Source organism: Panulirus ornatus, chromosome 19 (genome assembly GCF_036320965.1).
Source record: "Panulirus ornatus isolate Po-2019 chromosome 19, ASM3632096v1, whole genome shotgun sequence".
Taxonomy (NCBI): domain Eukaryota; kingdom Metazoa; phylum Arthropoda; class Malacostraca; order Decapoda; family Palinuridae; genus Panulirus; species Panulirus ornatus.
Genome location: NC_092242.1, coordinates 23,254,182 through 23,273,385, shown reverse-complemented (window position 1 = coordinate 23,273,385; position 19,204 = coordinate 23,254,182). Strand labels below are relative to the sequence as shown.

The following is a 19,204-nucleotide window of genomic DNA, read 5'->3' as shown; positions in this document are numbered from 1 at the left end:
ATCTAATGTATGTATGACTCATGGTGAGGTGCCTGAGGATTGGTGGAATGCGTGCATACTGCCATTGTATAAAGGCAAAGGGGATAAGAGTGAGTGCTCAAATTACAGAGGTATAAGTTTGTTGAGTGTTCCTGGTAAATTATATGGGAGGGTATTGATTGAATGGGTGAAGGCATGTACAGAGCATCAGACTGGGGAAGAGCAGTGTGGTTTCAGAAGTGGTAGAGGATGTGTGGATCAGGTGTTTGCTTTGAAGAATGTATGTGAGAAATACTTAGAAAAGCAAATGGATTTGTATGTAGCATTTATGGATCTGGAGAAGGCATATGATAGAGCTGATATAGATGCTCTGTGGAAGGTATTAAGAATATATGGTGTGGGAGGCAAGTTGTTAGAAGCAGTGAAAAGTTTTTATCGAGGATGTAAGGCATGTGTACATGTAGGAAGAGAGGAAAGTGATTGGTTCTCAGTGAATGTAGGTTTGCGGCAGGGGTGTGTGATGTCTCCATGGTTGTTTAATTTGTTTATGGATGGGGTTGTTAGGGAGGTGAATGCAAGATTTTGGAAAGAGGGGCAAGTATGAAGTCTGTTGTGGATGAGAGAGCTTGGGAAGTGAGTCAGTTGTTGTTTGCTGATGATACAGTGCTGGTGGCTGATTCATGTGAGAAACTGCAGAAGCTGGTGACTGAGTTTGGTAAAGTGTGTGAAAGAAGAAAGTTAAGAGTAAATGTGAATAAGAGCAAGGTTATTAGGTACAGTAGGGTTGAGGGTCAAGTCAATTGGGAGGTAAGTTTGAATGGAGAAAAACTGGAGGAAGTAAAGTGTTTTAGATATCTGGGAGTGGATCTGGCATCGGATGGAACCATGGAAGCGGAAGTGGATCATAGGGTGGGGGAGGGGGCGAAAATTCTGGAGGCCTTGAAGAATGTGTGGAAGTCGAGAACATTATCTCGGAAAGCAAAAATGGGTATGTTTGAAGGAATAGTGGTTCCAACAATGTTGTATGGTTGCGAGGCGTGGGCTATGGATAGAGTTGTGCGCAGGAGGATGGATGTGCTGGAAATGAGATGTTTAAGGACAATGTGTGGTGTCAGGTGGTTTGATCGAGTAAGTAATGTAAGGGTAAGAGAGATGTGTGGAAATAAAAAGAGCGTGGTTGAGAGAGCAGAAGAGGGTGTTTTGAAATGGTTTGGGCACATGGAGAGAATGAGTGAGGAAAGATTGACCAAGAGGATATATGTGTCGGAGGTGGAGGGAACGAGGAGAAGTGGGAGACCAAATTGGAGGGGGAGAGATGGAGTGAAAAAGATTTTCAGTGATCGGGGCCTGAACATGCAGGAGGGTGAAAGGAGGGCAAGGAATAGAGTGAATTGGATCGATGTGGTATACCAGGGTTGACGTGCTGTCAGTGGATTGAATCAGGGCATGTGAAGCATCTGGGGTAAACCATGGAAAGTTGTGTGGGGCCTGGATGTGGAAAGAGAGCTATGGTTTCGGACATTATTGCATGACAGCTAGAGACTGAGTGTGAACGAATGGGGCCTTTGTTGTCTTTTCCTAGCACTACCTCGCACACATGAGGGGGGAGGGGGATGGTATTCCATGTGTGGCGAGGTGGCGATGGGAATGAATAAAGGCAGACAGTGTGAATTGTGTGCATGGGTATATATGTATGTGTCTGTGTGTGTATATATATGTGTACATTGAGATGTATAGGTAGGTATATTTGCGTGTGTGGACGTGTATGTATATACATGTGTATGGGGGTGGGTTGGGCCATTTCTTTCGTCTGTTTCCTTGCACTACCTCGCAAACGCGGGAGACAGCGACAAAGCAAAATAAATGAATAAATAAAATATATATATATATATGTGGCGAGGTGGCGATGGGAATGAATAAAGGCAGTGTGAATTATGTGCATGGGTATATATGTATGTGTCTGTGTGTGTATATATATGTGTACATTGAGATGTATAGGTAGGTATATTTGCGTGTGTGGACGTGTATGTATATACATGTGTATGGGGGTGGGTTGGGCCATTTCTTTCGTCTGTTTCCTTGCACTACCTCGCAAACGCGGGAGACAGCAACAAAGCAAAATAAATGAATAAATAAAATATATATATATATATATATATATATATATATATATATATATATATATATATATATATATATATCCCTGGGGATAGGGGAGAAAGAATACTTCCCACGTATTCCCTGCGTGTCGTAGAAGGCAACTAAAAGGGGAGGGAGCGGGTGGCTGGAAATCCTCCCCTCTCATTTTTTTTTTTAATTTTCCAAAAGAAGGAACAGAGAAGGGGGCCAGGTGAGGATATTCCCTCTAAGGCCCAGTCCTCTGTTCTTAACGCTACCTCACTAATGCGGGAAATGGCGAATAGTATGAAAGAAAAAGAAAGCTATATATATATATATATATACCCATGCACACAATTCACACTGTCTGCCTTTATATATTCCCATCGCCACCTCGCCACACACACACACACACATATATATATATATATTATTTGTGTACGTGTAGGAAGAGAGGAAAGTGATTGGTTCTCAGTGAATGTAGGTTTGCGGCAGGGGTGTGTGATGTCTCCATGGTTGTTCAATTTGTTTATGGATGGGGTTGTTAGGGAGGTGAATGCAAGAGTTTTGGAAAGAGGGGCAAGTATGAAGTCTGTTGGGGATGAGAGAGCTTGGGAAGTGAGTCAGTTGTTGTTCGCTGATGATACAGCGCTGGTGGCTGATTCATGTGAGAAACTGCAGAAGCTGGTGACTGAGTTTGGTAAAGTGTGTGAAAGAAGAAAGTTAAGAGTAAATGTGAATAAGAGCAAGGTTATTAGGTACAGTAGGGTTGAGGGTCAAGTCAATTGGGAGGTGAGTTTGAATGGAGAAAAACTGGAGGAAGTAAAGTGTTTTAGATATCTGGGAGTGGATCTGGCAGTGGATGGAACCATGGAAGCGGAAGTGGATCATAGGGTGGGGGAGGGGGCGAAAATTCTGGGAGCCTTGAAGAATGTGTGAAAGTCGAGAACATTATCTCGGAAAGCAAAAATGGGTATGTTTGAAGGAATAGTGGTTCCAACAATGTTGTATGGTTGCGAGGCGTGGGCTATGGATAGAGTTGTGCGCAGGAGGATGGATGTGCTGGAAATGAGATGTTTGAGGACAATGTGTGGTGTGAGGTGGTTTGATCGAGTAAGTAACGTAAGGGTAAGAGAGATGTGTGGAAATAAAAAGAGCGTGGTTGAGAGAGCAGAAGAGGGTGTTTTGAAATGGTTTGGTCACATGGAGAGAATGAGTGAGGAAAGATTGACCAAGAGGATATATGTGTCGGAGGTGGAGGGAACGAGGAGAAGAGGGAGACCAAATTGGAGGTGGAAAGATGGAGTGAAAAAGATTTTGTGTGATTGGGGCCTGAACATGCAGGAGGGTGAAAGGAGGGCAAGGAATAGAGTGAATTGGAGCGATGTGGTATACCGGGGTTGACGTGCTGTCAGTGGATTGAATCAGGGCATGTGAAGTGTCTGGGGTAAACCATGGAAAGCTGTGTAGGTATGTATATTTGCGTGTGTGGACGTATGTATATACATGTGTGTGGCGGTGGGTTGGGCCATTTCTTTCGTCTGTTTCCTTGCGCTACTTCGCGGACGCGGGAGACAGCGGAAAAAAAAAAAAAATTATTTAATGTATGTATGACTCATGGTGAGGTGCCTGAGGATTGGCGGAATGCGTGCATAGTGCCATTGTACAAAGGCAAAGGGGATAAGAGTGAGTGCTCAAATTACAGAGGTATAAGTTTGTTGAGTATTCCTGGTAAATTACATGGGAGGGTATTGATTGAGAGGGTGAAGGCATGTACAGAGCATCAGATTGGGGAAGAGCATTGTGGTTTCAGAAGTGGTAGAGGATGTGTGGATCAGGTGTTTGCTTTGAAGAATGTGTGAGAAATACTTAGAAAAGCAAATGGATTTGTATGTAGCATTTATGGATCTGGAGAAGGCATATGATAGAGTTGATAGAGATGCTCTGTGGAAGGTATTAAGAATATATGGTGTGGGAGGCAAGTTGTTAGAAGCAGTGAAAAGTTTTTATCGAGGATGTAAGGCATGTGTACGTGTAGGAAGAGAGGAAAGTGATTGGTTCTCAGTGAATGTAGGTTTGCGGCAGGGGTGTGTGATGTCTCCATGATTGTTTAATTTGTTTATGGATGGGGTTGTTAGGGAGGTGAATGCAAAAGTTTTGGAAAGAGGGGCAAGTATGAAGTCTGTTGGGGATGAGAGAGCTTGGGAAGTGAGTCAGTTGTTGTTCGCTGATGATACAGCGCTGGTGGCTGATTCATGTGAGAAACTGCAGAAGCTGGTGACTGAGTTTGGTAAAGTGTGTGAAAGAAGAAAGTTAAGAGTAAATGTGAATAAGAACAAGGTAATTAGGTAAAGTAGGGTTGAGGGTCAAGTCAATTGGGAGGTAAGTTTGAATGGAGAAAAACTGGAGGAAGTAAAGTGTTTTAGATATCTGGGAGTGGATCTGGCAGCGGATGGAACCATGGAAGCGGAAGTGGATCATAGGGTGGGGGAGGGGGCGAAAATTCTGGAGGCCTTGAAGAATGTGTGGAAGTCGAGAACATTATCTCGGAAAGCAAAAATGGCTATGTTTGAAGGAATAGTGGTTCCAACAATGTTGTATGGTTGCGAGGCATGGGCTATGGATAGAGTTGTGCGCAGGAGGATGAATGTGCTGGAAATGAGATGTTTGAGGACAATGTGTGGTGTGAGGTGGTTTGATCGAATAAGTAACGTAAGGGTAAGAGAGATGTGTGGAAATAAAAAGAGTGTGGTTGAGAGAGCAGAAGAGGGTGTTTTGAAATGGTTTGGGCACATGGAGAGAATGAGTGAGGAAAGATTGACCAAGAGGATATATGTGTCGGAGGTGGAGGGAACGAGGAGAAGAGGGAGACCAAATTGGAGGTGGAAAGATGGAGTGAAAAAGATTTTGTGTGATCGGGGCCTGAACATGCAGGAGGGTGAAAGGAGGGCAAGGAATAGAGTGAATTGGAGCGATGTGGTATACAGGGGTTGACGTGCTGTCAGTGGATTGAGTCGGGGCATGTGAAGCGTCTGGGGTAAACCATGGAAAGCTGTGTAGGTATGTATATTTGCGTGTGTGGACGTGTGTATGTACATGTGTATGGGGGGGGGGTTGGGCCACTTCTTTCGTCTGTTTCCTTGCGCTACCTCGCAAACGCGGGAGACAGCGACAAAGTATTAAAAAAAAAAAAAAAAAATATATATATATATATATATATATATATATATATATATATATATATATATATATGAGAGTAAGTGAGCCTGGGAAGGAGACTTGTGTGAGGAAGTACCAGGAGAGACTGAGTACAGAATGGAAAAAGGTGAGAACAATGGAAGTAAGGGGAGAGGGGGAGGAATGGGATGTATTTAGGGAATCAGTGATGGACTGCGCAAAAGATGCTTGTGGCATGAGAAGAGTGGGAGGTGGGTTGATTAGAAAGGGTAGTGAGTGGTGGGATGAAGAAGTAAGATTATTAGTGAAAGAGAAGAGAGAGGCATTTGGACGATTTTTGCAGGGAAAAAATGCAATTGAGTGGGAGATGTATAAAAGAAAGAGACAGGGGGTCAAGAGAAAGGTGCAAGAGGTGAAAAAAAGGGCAAATGAGAGTTGGGGTGAGAGAGTATCATTAAATTTTAGGGAGAATAAAAAGATGTTTTGGAAGGAGGTAAATAAAGTGCGTAAGACAAGGGAGCAAATGGGAACTTCAGTGAAGGGCGCAAATGGGGAGGTGATAACAAGTAGTGGTGATGTGAGAAGGAGATGGAGTGAGTATTTTGAAGGTTTGTTGAATGTGTTTGATGATAGAGTGGCAGATATAGGGTGTTTTGGTCGAGGTGGTGTGCAAAGTGAGAGGGTTAGGGAAAATGATTTGGTAAACAGAGAAGAGGTAGTAAAAGCTTTGCGGAAGATGAAAGCCGGCAAGGCAGCAGGTTTGGATAGTATTGCAGTGGAATCTATTAAAAAAGGGGGTGACTGTATTGTTGACTGGTTGGTAAGGTTATTTAATGTATGTATGACTCATGGTGAGGTGCCTGAGGATTGGCGGAATGTGTGCATAGTGCCATTGTACAAAGGCAAAGGGGATAAGAGTGAGTGCTCAAATTACAGAGGTATAAGTTTGTTGAGTATTCCTTGTAAATTATATGGGAGGGTATTGATTGAGAGGGTGAAGGCATGTACAGAGCATCAGATTGGGGAAGAGCAGTGTGGTTTCAGAGGATGTGTGGATCAGGTGTTTGCTTTGAAGAATGTATGAGAGAAATACTTAGAAAAGCAAATGGATTTGTATGTAGCATTTATGGATCTGGAGAAGGCATATGATAGAGTTGACAGAGATGCTCTGTGGAAGGTATTAAGAATATATGGTGTGGGAGGCAAGTTGTTAGAAGCAGTGAAAAGTTTTTATCGAGGATGTAAGGCATGTGTACGTGTAGGAAGAGAGGAAAGTGATTGGTTCTCAGTGAATGTAGGTTTGCGGCAGGGGTGTGTGATGTCTCCATGGTTGTTTAATTTGTTTATGGATGGGGTTGTTAGGGAGGTGAATGCAAGAGTTTTGGAAAAAGGGGCAAGTATGAAGTCTGTTGTGGATGAGAGAGCTTGGGAAGTGAGTCAGTTGTTGTTCGCTGATGATACAGCGCTGGTGGCTGATTCATGTGAGAAACTGCAGAGGCTGGTGACTGAGTTTGGTAAAGTGTGTGAAAGAAGAAAGTTAAGAGTAAATGTGAAAAAGAGCAAGATTATTAGGTACAGTAGGGTTGAGGGTCAAGTCAATTGGGAGGTAAGTTTGAATGGAGAAAAACTGGAGGAAGTAAAGTGTTTTAGATATCTGGGAGTGGATCTGGCTGCGGATGGAACCATGGAAGCGGAAGTGAATCATAGGGTGTGGGAGGGGGCGAAAATCCTGGGAGCCTTGAAGAATGTGTGGAAGGCGAGAACATTATCTCAGAAAGCAAAAATGGGTATGTTTGAAGGAATAGTGGTTCTAACAATGTTGTATGGTTGCGAGGCTGTGGGCTATGGATAGAGTTGTGCGCAGGAGGATGGAGTGGTGGAAATGAGATGTTTGAGGACAATGTGTGGTGTGAGGTGGTTTGATCGAGTGAGTAACGTAAGGGTAAGAGAGATGTGTGGAAATAAAAAGAGCGTGGTTGAGAGAGCAGAAGAGGGTGTTTTGAAGTGGTTTGGGCACATGGAGAGGTAAGGAGGCACCAGTCTTTACTCATCCTTTGTGAACCACCCTAGGGTGATCACAGCAGCTTGCTCATTAAGATAAGATAAGATAAGATACTTTATTCGTCAAATTGTTATACAAAATGTAATACAAAATGAAATTCGTTTTGGCTTTAGAGCTCCTTAGTAGTTGTAAAAAAAGACATTAAAATATTAACAAGAAATATTGCATAGGTTATTTCATATAAAATGTTACTTTGCTATTGTGTACATGCGATATCAGCTTGTCACCATCCCTATCATGAACCATCACCTACAGTTATCATGAAACTTAAAGCTAGAAGTTATAGTGATGATAGATGATTGAAAAGCAGAATGCTTTTAGGTACAAGCGACTTTTTGTATCTATCGGTGCGCAGCTTGGGCAGTGCTAGCCTTCTACCAGATTTAAGATACGTGTAACAATCATGTAGCGGATGTGTTACATCTTTCATCATTCTGTCTACTTGTTTCATTGTATCTTTTTGATAAAGCTCACTCAGGGATGTGGTCTCTGCACCTAGTTTTCTTGCTTTCTTAACAATCCTTCCCAACTTCTTTTTATCTTTGCAAGTAAGTTTTCCATACCAGGCAGTGATTGAAAAATTTATAACTGATTCTAAAATTGATTTGTAAAATAGGCTAATTACCATTTTATCTACATGTTGGTTATGCAAGATACGTACAAAGTGTAATCTTTGGTTACATTTCCTTGACACCATATCTGTATTAACACTTCCCTTCAACTGGTCATCAATCATAAAGCCCAAATACTTATACTGGTTTACTCTTTCTACATTTTCTTCCTCAATTGTTAATAGGTCTGGTACGTGTTTATTTTTAGTTCTGAAATCAAATATCATCTCTTTCGTTTTCTTTACATTAAGCTCCAAAAAATTTTGTTTACTCCAGTCAACGAATTTTTTAACTTGAGTTAAATAGCCTTCATAATTATCATTTACAATTTTTCCTAAGATAACTATCGTCAGCATATTTTATAATAGTACAATCATCAATTTCACTTCTACAATCATCTGTATACAAGGTGAAAAGAGCTGGGGACAATACACAACCTTGGGGGGCTCCTGTGTTGGTGACTATCACATTAGACTTAACATTATTTACATTGGTATATTGGGGTCTCTGGGTTAAAAAGCTAAAAATCCATATTAAGATATTTCTATTTACACCCAATTCTAGCATTTTATTGAGCAAAACATGAGGTTGCATTGTATTAAATGCTGAACTAAAATCAATGTATAGTGCTCTAATTTGTGATTTGGGCTTATCTAAATGCTTATTAATATCATTTAATAGTACAAGTGTTGCATCCTGTACACTCCTATTATTACGATAAGCAAATTGCATAGGGTCTTTTAAATTATTTGTTTTTTCACAGATATAGTTTTTCACAATGCTTTCTAAACACTTCATAATATTAGATGTTAGTACTACAGGTCTGAAGTCTTTGTGATCTTTTGGGTGATTAATTTTTGCAATAGGTTTCACTTCAGATTCTTTCCATTTATAAGGCACCACTCCCTGATCCAGCGAGTCCTGAAATAATGTGGTCAGTACGGGTGTCAATTGTTTTGCACAGCATTTAGGTACCCTAGCAGGTATCTCGTCTGGCCCTGTAGCTTTACCTGCCCGAATATTCTGCAGGGACTTCGGTACGTCTTCTTGCCTAATTATAATTCTTTCATCATTGTTAGATTGAATTTCTGTCATTACCTCATTACACGCATCACTGAAATCATGTCTTTCAAATCTCGCAAAGAATGCGTTCATTTCATTTACATATGTGTTGATATTTTCCGGTTCAGGCACACTTTGTTTCTTCTTGTGCCCGCACAGGGTTTTAAGTCCTTTCCAAGCGTCTTTTACTCTGTTTGTTTTAAACAAGCCTTCAACTTTTTCTTTGTATATTCTTTTCGATTCAGTAATTTTTTTTATCAATATTACTTTGCAATGTTCTTCTTTTAACATCATTTCCATTTCGCATGAGTCTGTGTTTTTCATTTAGCATAGATTTTAGTTCTTTTTTAATCCATGGTTTATTGTTTGGGTATATCTTTATTGTTTTGGCAGGTACGATCATATCAAAGCAAAAGTGAAAGTATTCATTGAAAATATCTAAGTTAGTGTTGATATCAGTCCTGTTTTCTATCAGGACAGACCAGCCCTCATGAGAGCTGGTTGCTTGTGTGCCCACGGCACTAGCTAGACCATGCAACACTCGGGAAGCTGCTGTGTCACATGATTATTGTGTGGCCATCAGAAAATTAAGGGTGGGCTGTTTTGACAACTGCTTCTTTCCCTACATGTCAAAGCTTTGGAACTCTCCACCTTTTCAAGTCTTTCCCAATAACTATGACCAGGGAGATCTCAAAAGACAGGTTTTTAACTTTCTCAAAAGTTCATAAATACTTTCCCTTGTTTTTTCTTTTTCAGCTTAATAATTCTCTTTATATTTCAACTGGCCAAGATGTGGACTTTTGTCCACGACTGGAGTCTAAAAAGAAGAGAAAAGGGCTGATGTTACCTATCTACTTGAATCCAGCCGCTTAGAGTTCACAAATCACAGGCTGTACTCACCAGCCTAAAGGTCACAGAAAATATATAGGAAAGGTTTTTCAAAAAGAGGAAGGAAAGGAAAGGCAAAGTATGAAAACCAGAAAAAAAAAATGCTTATGGGACACCATTCCAGAGAGAAAGTATTTTTCAACTTTCAGAACTTATCCAATGAAAGAGGCAGGTTTGCAGAAAAAGAAAGGCACACTAGATCCACCTCTCGTCATGGAAGAATCCCCAAACTGTACATGGCACATCCACAAAGCCTAAACTGATGAAGGTGAAATTACAATACCAAAGACACCTTTCCTTGATTCCTCTAATAAAAGGTTCTGAGGAAACCCAAGGAAAAAAAAAAAAAAAAAAAAAAAAAAAAAAAGTAATCTCTGAAAAATACCAAAAGGTCTCTAAGCAATTTAACTGGGCATAAAGCATGATGCTATCTTGATATATCCTTCCAGGAGTGGATGACAATGAGGCTATTTCCACACTCATTGGCATTATTCAAGTCAAAACACTGGAGTTTTGCTTAACATAATCCACAAGAGATTGCCAACACAGGAACATGAAGAATCTTGTTTACAAACATGACTTGTGATTCATTAACTCTCATCATGAAGCCAAAGCTTATATGAGAGCTAAATACGATTTTAAGGAGCAAAACTGACAGAAAAACTATTTGACTGCAAAAAAAAAGTTCAAGACTTTTCAAAGCTTCCATTTGAGCTGTGTGGTAGAAATGATTTGTCTCCTCAAAAGAAGACTGGAGAAGTTTTATTCCAAAAAGGCCTGCAGATTAATATCCAAGCACCAAGGGAAGGGGGTTCTAAGGGGCACATTTATAAGGAAGAACAGTTTTACTTGCCATGTTGTTGTTGTGGTTAAGGCGAAAAAAGTACTCAAAACATAAGTCTTTAGTCACTCCGAAGACATCTGATTCCTCAAGGAAAACTGAAATGATTTCTAAACTGACTGGAACTGCCATGAGTAGAAGGGCTAAAGTTATGTAAATGGTCAAGAGTTAGGTATTTTCCAAAACTCTGCTGATCGGAAATGTCATGAGTATAAAGAAGAATGTTATGTAAATGATAAATTGTTAGGTATTTTCCAAAACACAGCCTGTAAGTGTCTAAGAAAATTCATGCTATCATATTTCAGAATCCAATGTGAAGTGATCTATAAGGACCCATGTTAACAACCCAGACATATAGCACTGATGAAGGAGTCTCTAACACCAAGGTTGTTTCTCCCACTAAATCTTGAAAACCAGATGGGTAAAAACTTTTCCCTAGAGTTGAACTAGAGGAAAAAGACAACACTGGTTGTAATAACTTCAATCCAAGGAGTGTCCAATGCAAGTGCAACTGTCTCAGGAATAATGCACTGATTCTGACAAAAGTATCCATCAGAAAGTCTACTTCTCAATCTATATCTCTGAGGACAAGTCTCTGATCTTGATAAGGCATCTGCTCAGAAAATGTATATTCCTTGAAGAAAAGCAGCTTGGAGAAAAATGTCTTTGGGGTCAGTTAAGCAGAGAATCTTTTCCACTAATTATAAAAAGGGAGGGAGGGATTTGCAAGAGCTTGTTAACCATGCATCAGACAGCCACAATATTGTCATAGCCACAGTATTGTCCATCAGAGATAAAATTCCATAATCCAGCCTCAAGACGTTCGAGATGAAAAATATGGCATCAACTGTTTTTTGTGATGAAAAGACAGGACTTCTATAACTCTAAAGGCACCTACCCAAATGAACTTTAGAAGAATGGATGCCCCCTCTCCTCAATTTGATGCACCCATCTAAACATCACAGAATTCACATAAGGTCTCCAAAGCATGGGCATTTAGTTCTTTATGTTGATCCACCAGACTAAAGATCTGAGAAGTTCTAGGGGAAGTGCTGATAGAAGACTTCTGCTTGTTGCTGGAGAGAATCTGTTTACCCAGAAGGAAACTTTTTTGCCTGCAACCTCACCATGTCAATGCACAGAGCTGCTATAAGGGACTTTCTCAGGTGTTGCTCTAGTCAACATCAAGACACAAAGTTCAGGGACTATAAGGGTATCAAAGCACCTATGTAATACTAAGCTTTGTCACCAGGGAAACCAAGAGTGCCAGTCTAAGTGTTTCAATCTAATCCTAGCCATGCAAAGATCTGGCTGGGAACTAAGTGGGATTTGCCAACTTAGGATAAAACTTGCCTTTGAAAGTCATCCAAGGATTAAAGCACTTATTGGCACATTCCTTCTTGACGCTAAAATCACCAAATATCTAAAAGGTAAACCAAACTTATCACTTCAGAGGACTTCAGTTTTGTGAGCAGGGCTGAAATAAACTGGAAAAATTGGTAGGGGCTAAGCATAAACTGAATGGAATCAACTTGAACTATCTGAACTGTGCACAAATTTTGAACGCAAGAAAACTTCTTGGAAATGGGATTTACTGAAAAGTGGAAGACGTTGTCTTTTACGTCTGGGATGATTCTCCAGCTGCTTAACTATAAGATTCTCTTGAACCTGTGCTTCAGGAAAGGATGCTTTGAAAAGAGAGACTTTTTACTAAATTCTTTTATTATTGGAAAAATCTTTAATAAAAAATTTTTTCACTGCAGGCATCATGACATTACTGTCTAGTATCTCTACAGTGTTAAACTATAAGAAGTGAGTCAGGGACTGTCATAAACATGAGTGGCTCGGATTATAAACTCCATGCCAACACCCCCTGCCCCCACCTCCTTTTTTAACACTAGAAACACACAAGTATCATACTCCAAAAAACTAAGAAGGTTATGGAGAAAACCTCAACTGACAAGGACATATCTTGAGGGATATCTGCGTAAAGACCCAGTTTGATGAAATTGAAAGGACATCTTGGCTTTTGCAGTGTTGAAGTCATACGTAGACACAATGATGGTCTTCCTTCTGAGAGGAGTAAGAAAGAACTGCAGAGCCTTTTCAATTTATGCCATAAAGATATGAAATAAAAGAGCCCCGAACTCGAAATCTCTACCCTATATTTCCCTTTCAAAAGACAAGTTTAATAACAAATTGTCTCTTACATGGAACTACATGTAAAGAAGGGGAGGGGGCGAAGGTTCTGGGAGCGTTGAAAAATAAGTGGAAGGCGAGAACAATATCTCGGAGAGCAAAAATGGGTATGTTTGAAGGAACAGAGGTTCCAACAATGTAATATCGTTACAAGCTGTGGGCTATGGATAGGGTTATGCAGAGGAAAGTGGATGTGTTGGGAATTATATGTTTAAAGACAAGATGTGGTGTGAGATGGTTTGATCGAGTAAGTAATAAAAGGGTAAGAGAGATGTGTCGTAATAAAGAGTGCTTGAGAAAGCAGAAGAGGGTGTATTGAAATGGTTTGGTCACATGGAGAGAATAAGTGAGGAAAGATTGACAAAGAGGATATATGTGTCAGAGGTGGAGGGAACGAGGGGAAGTGGGAGACCAAATTGGAGGAGGAAGGATGGAGTGAAAAAGATTTTGAGCAATTGGGGCCTATACATACAGGAGGGTGAAAGGCATGCAAGGAATAGAGTGAATTGGAACGATGTGGTAAACCGGGGTCAACGTGCTGTCAACGGATTGAACCAGGGCATGTGAAGCATCTGGGGTAAACCATGGAAAGTTTTGTGGGCATGGATGTGTAAAGGGAGCTGTGATCTCAGTGCATTACACATGACAGGTAGAGACAGAGTGTGAACGAATGTGGCCTTTGTTGAACCATATATACAGTGAATATCCTCACCAACCAGTCAACAACACAGTCACCCCCTTTTTTTTAATAAATTCCACTGCAATACCATCCAAACCCACAACCTTGCTGGCTTTCATCCTCCATAAAGCTTTCACTACCTCTTCTCTGTTTACCAAATCATTTTTCCTGACCCTTTCACTTCGCACACCACCTCCACCAAATGCACACAATACACACAATCGCTGTTTCCCGGATCAGCGAGGTTGCACCAAGAAACAGACGAAGAATGGCCCATCCACTCATATACACATACATCATTATTATTATTATTATTATTATCTTGCATTGTCGCTGTCTTCCGCGTTAGCGAGGTAGCGCAAGGAAACAGACGAAAGAATGGCCCAACCCACCCACATACACATGTATATACGTACACGTCCACACAAGCAAATATACATACCTATACATCGCAGTGTATACACATATATACACACACAGACATACACATATATACACATGTACATAATTCATACTGTCTGCCTTTATTCATTCCATCGCCATCCTGCCACACATGAAATACCCCCCCCCCACCCATGTGTGCGAGGTAGCGCTAGGAAAAGACAACACTCAGTCTCTAGCTGTCATGTAATAATGCACCAAAACCACAGCTCCCTTTCCACATCCAGGCCCCACACAACTTTCCATGGTTTACCCCAGATGCTTCATATGCCCTGGTTCAATCTATTGACAGCACGTCAACCCCAGTATACCACATCATTCCAATTCACTCTATTCCTTGCACGCCTTTCACCCTCCTGCATGTTCAGGCCCCGATCACTCAAAATCTTTTTCCCTCCATCTTTCCACCTCTAATTTGGTCTCCCACTTCTCCTCGTTCCCTCCACCTCCGACATATATATCCTCTTGGTCAATCTTCCCTCACTCATTCTGTCCATGTGACCAAACCATTTCAAAACACCCTCTTCTGCTCTCTCAACCACACTCTTTTTTATTACCACACATCCCACTTACCCTATTATTACTTACTCGATCAAACCAACTCACACCACATATTGTCCTCAAACATCTCATTTCCAGCACATCCACCCTCCTCTGCACAACTCTATCTATAGCCCATACCTTACAACCATGCACAACTCTATCTATAGCCCATGCATCACGAACATATAACATTGTTGGAACCACTATTCCTTCAAACATACCCATTTTTTGCTTTCCGAGATAATGTTCTCGACTCACACATTCTTCAACGCTCCCAGAACTTTCGCCCCCTCCCCCACCCTATGATTCACTTCTGCTTCCATGGTTCCATTCGCTTTCAAATCCACTCCCAGATATCGAAAACAGTTTTTCTCCATTCAAACTTACCTCCCAATTGACATGTCCCTCAACCCTACTGTACCTAATAACCTTGCTCTTATTCACATTTATTCTCAGCTTTCTTCTTTTACACACTTTACCAAACTCAGTCACCAGCTTCTCCAGTTTCTCATATGAATCAGGCACCAGTGCTGTATCATCAGTGAACAACAACTGACTCAATTTCCAAGCTCTCTCATTCACAACAGACTGCATACTTGCTCCTCTTTCCAAAACTCTTGCATTCACCTCCCTAACAACCCCATCCATAAACAAATTAAGCAACCATGGAGACATCACACACCCCTGCCACAAACTATATTCACTGAGAACCAATCACTTTCCTCTCTTCATACACGTACACATGCCTTACATCCTCGATAAAAACTTTTCACTGCTTCTAACAACTTGCCTCTCACACCATATATTCTTAATACCTTCCACAGAGCATCTCTATCAACTCTATCATATGCCTTCTCCAGATCCATAAATGCTACATACATATCCATTTGCTTTTCTAAGTATTTCTCAAATACATTCTTCAAAGCAAACACCTGATCCACACATCCTCTACCACTTCTGAAACCACACTGCTCTTCCCCAATCTGATGCTCTGTGCATGCCTTCACCCTCTCAATCAATACCCTCCCATGTAATTTACCAGGAATACTCAATAAACTTATACCTCTATAATTTGAGCACTCACTTTTATCCCCTTTGCCTTTGTACAATGGCACTATGCAAGCATTCCGCCAATCCTCAGGCACCTCACCATGAGTCATACATACATTAAATAACCTTACCAACCAGTCAACTATACAGTCACCCCCTTTTTTAATAGATTCCACTTCAATACCATCCAAACCCGCTGCCTTGCCGGCTTTTATCTTCTGCAAAGCTTTTACTACCTCTTCTCTGTTTACCAAATCATTTTCCCTAACCCTCTCACTTTGCACACCACCTTGACCAAAACACCTTGTATCTGCCACTCTATCATCAAACACATTCAGCAAACCTTCAAAATACTCACTCCATCTCCTTCTCACATCACCACTACTTGTTATCACCTCCCCATTTGCGCCCTTCACTGAAGTTCCCATTTGCTCCCTTGTCTTACGCACTTTATTTACCTCCTTCCAGAACATCTTTTTATTCTCCCTAAAATTGAATGATACTCTCTCACCCAAACTCTCATTTGCCCTCTTTTTCACCTCTTGCACCTTTCTCTTGACCTCCTGTGGGGGAGGAATGGGATGGAGTTAGGGAAGCAGCGATGGCTTGCGCAAAAGATGCTTGTGGCATGAGAAGCATGGGAGGTGGGTTGATTAGAAAGGGTAGTGAGTGGTGGGATGAAGAAGTAAGATTATTAGTGAAAGAGAAGAGAGAGGCATTTGGACGATTTTTGCAGGGAAAAAATGCAAATGAGTGGGAGATGTGAAAAAGAGTGCAAATGAGAGTTGGTGTGAGAGAGTATCATTAAATTTTAGGGAGAATAAAAAGATGTTCTGGAAGGAGGTAAATAAAGTACGTAAGACTAGAGAGCAAATGGGAACTTCAGTGAAGGGGGCTAATGGGGAGGTGATAACAAGTAGTGGTGATGTGAGAAGGAGATGGAGTGAGTATTTTGAAGGTTTGTTGAATGTGTTTGATGATAGAGTGGCTGATATAGGGTGTTTTGGTCGAGGTGGTGTGCAAAGTGAGAGGGTTAGGGAAAATGATTTTGTAAACAGAGAAGAGGTAGTGAAAGCTTTGCGGAAGATGAAAGCCGGCAAGGCAGCAGGTTTGGATGGTATTGCAGTGGAATTTATCAAAAAAGGGGGTGACTGTATTGTGGACTGGTTGGTAAGGTTATTTAATGTATGTATGACTCATGGTGAGGTGCCTGAGGATTGGCGGAATGCGTGCATAGTGCCATTGTACAAAGGCAAAGGGGATAAGAGTGAGTGCTCAAATTACAGAGGTATAAGTTTGTTGAGTATTCCTGGTAAATCATATGGGAGGGTATTGATTGAGAGGGTGAAGGCATGTACAGAGCATCAGATTGGGGAAGAGCAGTGTGGTTTCAGAAGTGGTAGAGGATGTGTGGATCAGGTGTTTGCTTTGAAGAATGTATGTGAGAAATACTTAGAAAAGCAAATGGATTTGTATGTAGCATTTATGGATCTGGAGAAGGCATATGATAGAGTTGATAGAGATGCTCTGTGGAAGGTATTAAGAATATATGGTGTGGGAGGAAAGTTGTTAGAAGCAGTGAAAAGTTTTTATCGAGGATGTAAGGCATGTGTATGTGTAGGAAGAGAGGAAAGTGATTGGTTCTCAGTTAATGTAGGTTTGCGGCAGGGGTGTGTGATGTTTCCATGGTTGTTTAATTTGTTTATGGATGGGGTTGTTAGGGAGGTAAATGCAAGAGTTTTGGAAAGAGGGGCAAGTATGAAGTCTGTTGGGGATGAGAGAGCTTGGGAAGTGAGTCAGTTGTTCGCTGATGATACAGCGCTGGTGGCTGATTCATGTGAGAACTGCAGAAGCTGGTGACTGAGTTTGGTAAAGTGTGTGGAAGAAGAAAGTTAAGAGTAAATGTGAATAAGAGCAAGGTTATTAGGTACAGTAGGGTTGAGGGTCAAGTCAATTGGGAGGTGAGTTTGAATGGAGAAAAACTGGAGGAAGTGAAGTGTTTTAGATATCTGGGAGTGGATCTGTCAGCGGAAGTGGATCATAGGGTGGGGGAGGGGGCGAAAATTCTGGGGGCCTTGAAGAATGTGTGGAAGTCGAGAACATTATCTCGGAAAGCAAAAATGGGTATGTTTGAAGGAATAGTGGTTCCAACAATGTTGTATGGTTGCGAGGCGTGGGCTATGGATAGAGTTGTGCGCAGGAGGATGGATGTGCTGGAAATGAGATGTTTGAGGACAATGTGTGGTGTGAGGTGGTTTGATCGAGTGAGTAACGTAAGGGTAAGAGAGATGTGTGGAAATAAAAAGAGCGTGGTTGAGAGAGCAGAAGAGGATGTTTTGAAATGGTTCGTGCACATGGAGAGAATGAGTGAGGAAAGATTGACCAAGAGAATATATGTGTCGGAGGTGGAGGGAACGAGGAGAAGAGGGAGACCAAATTGGAGGTGGAAAGATGGAGTGAAAAAGATTTTGTGTGATCGGGGCCTGAGCATGCAGGAGGGTGAAAGGAGGGCAAGGAATAGAGTGAATTGGAGCGATGTGGTATACCGGGGTTGACGTGCTGTCAGTGGATTGAATCAAGGAATGTGAAGCGTCTGGGGTAAACCATGGAAAGCTGTGTAGGTATGTATATTTGCGTGTGTGGACGTATGTATATACATGTGTATGGGGGTGGGTTGGGCCATTTCTTTCGTCTGTTTCCTTGCGCTACCTCGCAAACGCGGGAGACAGCGACAAAGCAAAAAAAAAAAAAAAATATATATATATATATATATATATATATATATATATATATATATATATATATATATATATATGTATATATATATATATATATATATATATATATATATATATATATATATATATATATATATATATTATCCCTGGGGATAGTGGAGAAAGAATACTTCCCACGCATTCCTCACGTGTCGTAGAAGGCGACTAAAGGGGCCGGGAGCAGGGGGACAGAAGCCCTCTCCTCCTTGTATTTCAACTTTCTAAAAGGGGAAACTGAAGAAGGAGTCACGCGAGGAGTGCTCATCCTCCTCGGAGGCTCAGACTGGGGTGTCTAAATGTGTGTGGATGTAACCAAGATGAGAAAAAAGGAGAGATAGGTAGTATGTTTGAGGAAAGGAACCTGGATGTTTTGGCTCTGAGTGAAACGAAGCTCATGGGTAAAGGGGAAGAGTGGTTTGGGAATTGTCTTGAGAGCAAAGTCAGGGGTTAGTGAGAGGACAAGAGCAAGGGAAGGAGTAGCACTACTCCTGAATCAGTTGTTGTGGGAGTATGTGATAGAGTGTAAGAAAGTAAATTCTAGATTGCTATGGGAAAAACTGAAAGTTGATGGAGTGAGATGGGTGATTGTTGGTGCATATGCACCTGGGCATGAGAAGAAAGATCATGAGAGGCGGGTGTTTTGGGAGCAGCTGAATGAGTGTGTTAGTGGTTTTGATGCACGAGACCGGGTTATAGTGATGGGTGATTTGAATGCAAAGGTGAGTAATGTGGCAGTTGAGGGAATAATTGGTATACATGGAGTGTTCAGTGTTGTAA

The 19,204-nt window shown here is 41.2% G+C and overlaps 1 protein-coding gene across 1 annotated transcript in view; it reads right to left on the bottom strand.

Annotated features, from left to right (window-relative positions):
- LOC139755446 (uncharacterized) overlaps positions 1-19,204 on the bottom strand; it is a 150,470-nt gene that overhangs the window by 49,407 nt on the left and 81,859 nt on the right. The gene's annotated exons all lie outside the window — the stretch shown is intronic.